We start from the raw sequence: 2214 nt of genomic DNA on the forward strand, positions 1-2214 counted from the left end.
TGTTGTTTGGCGGGTCCCGGCTGGATTCGAACCCGCCACCTTAGGTGTATGTGGCTGGCGCCTTAGCCACTTGAGCTACAGGCACCGAGCCAACACAAGCAAAGTATTAGGAAAATCTCTTGAAACCTGTAGTCCTAAGTTCATGTGCAACAACAGTATTATCGAGGTTCACGTTGAGTAGAATGACTACAGTATACTTACATCAACATGGACAAAGCATTATCAAACCAAAAGTAAAACATACTACACAAAACAAGGTGCACCTAAATGATGAAAAACTTTATTCTGCATCAAGGTATCTGGAAAATGAAGCTGCATTTGGGGCACATTATAGATGAGGAATGATCCATATATGGTGAGTACAAAACTCAATTATAGAATTATTTCTTAGCTAGTACCAGATACTCCAAATTACCAATGCTTAAGTAAAAGTAAAATGATTTGCCACTAAAAGGCTAGAAGTGAAATATGAAAGAATTTAAACCAGCAGATATAAATGCCGCACCTATCTGTATTTTAAAAAATCAAATACTGGAAAAAAAAAATCAAATATTGAGGAAGAACTCTGGCCTTAAAACACATCCTACCTGAAAATCCAACCAGAAAGCCAGTCCATGATTTCTTAGCAATCTTAATTCATTGTATGGAAAAAGAAAAATTATGAATACTAAGTGAATCCAGTGACAAAAAGGATGCTTTTTTTGGCTAAAACTACAAAATAAATGGTTTTTCTGAAAACACTGCAAATCATTTTCAAAATGTCTAACTGATATGCTGATCTTCAGAAAAACTTACCTAGTCTGTGTAGAAATTCATCATGAAATATGAGGCAAACTGATTTAAGGGTTAGATATGCCCATCAGATCAGTGTTAACATGACTGTGATCATCTTACTAACAAATGCAACACAAAAACAATTCAGAGAGCAGCATGGCCTTGGAGACCACCCACACCCACATAATTGTACATACTGGGCTTTGCCATCAAGTTAAGGAATGGACAAACGAGTTCAGTATCAAAGGTCAGATGTTGTCACAGTCATTCAATTATATTCCAAAAACTGTTTCTTGTATTCTCTACCTTCTGACTTATTTTCAAATAACTGGTTGCAGAGTACACAGAAATCCTACACTTTATGTAATATTTTAGGTAGACTTCTTTTTATCATTGTTTAAAAATCTTCATAATAGCTTAGGCTGTGACAGTGCCAGGCATGTGGAGATGTAGCCTTTTGTTGCCTTTAAACACGGTCACACCATCTCTGACTGTCCCATAGGTCTTCACAAAGCAATTACTTTGAAGTCTGCTCAAAGTGGAGACCATCTGGTCTGAAGTGTATTGGCAAACCAAGCCTCCTATACGACAAGCTGAAGCTTGCCTTTTGCCAATTGCTTTAAAGTCTTGCATCTCTTCGTTGATGCACTTTCTTTAGGTAGTGATAGTGAAAAGCACAAAGCATTTATGCATTCAATCATGTAGCTAAACAACAAAACTGAAGTCTCCTGAAGCCATGTTAACCAGCTGTTCCAAATCCTCCTGCCACCACTTTGCTCCGTTAGTACCATCAAACACTTTCCCAACTATAAATGAAATAAATGGTATTGCTGCTCTCCAAATATAGGCACTGCTCCATATCCTTGAACGTTTATTGGATTTTTCAACTCATAACTGTGTCAAAAGCCTCAAAAAACCTGAAATTAATTTTCTAGCTTTACTGTCATCAGCCAGAAGTAAAATTCTTTCTCAATTATTTGCCTGTTAGCTGATAGGTGTTAAATTTTAAATTTATTTTTTTAAAAAACGGTTGGACTTTATAAAGTATATAAAATTTTCAAAAAAAGGAACAATTTTGCTTTTCACTGTATTACTGAATACCTGAGGTAGTTGAGTAAAAATGCACATTTAATACCCTTGCCAACACCATTCAGCACTTCCCTTAGGTTATTCATGTTAGTGTTAGATAAAAATAAAACTGAGAACAGTTTTTCTATGCTAATGGCTTAACATGTAAGTTCCTGTGGTAATTATCGCAATCCAATTTTACCAATTGGACTTAGGAGCAATCTATTTATATTTGAGAAATTTAGTGAACATCATTAAGTCAATTTCTGACATTATGGGGGAACAGTAAGAAAAGTTAAAATATTTGTTATACTGTGAGACTACAACAAAGGGAAGTGCAGAGCTCTTCTCTTTCCCTCCCTCCCCCCTTAT

The sequence above is a fragment of the Otolemur garnettii genome, unplaced genomic scaffold, assembly GCF_000181295.1.
Source record: "Otolemur garnettii isolate 467f Iridium unplaced genomic scaffold, OtoGar3 scaffold00028, whole genome shotgun sequence".
Classification (NCBI taxonomy): domain Eukaryota; kingdom Metazoa; phylum Chordata; class Mammalia; order Primates; family Galagidae; genus Otolemur; species Otolemur garnettii.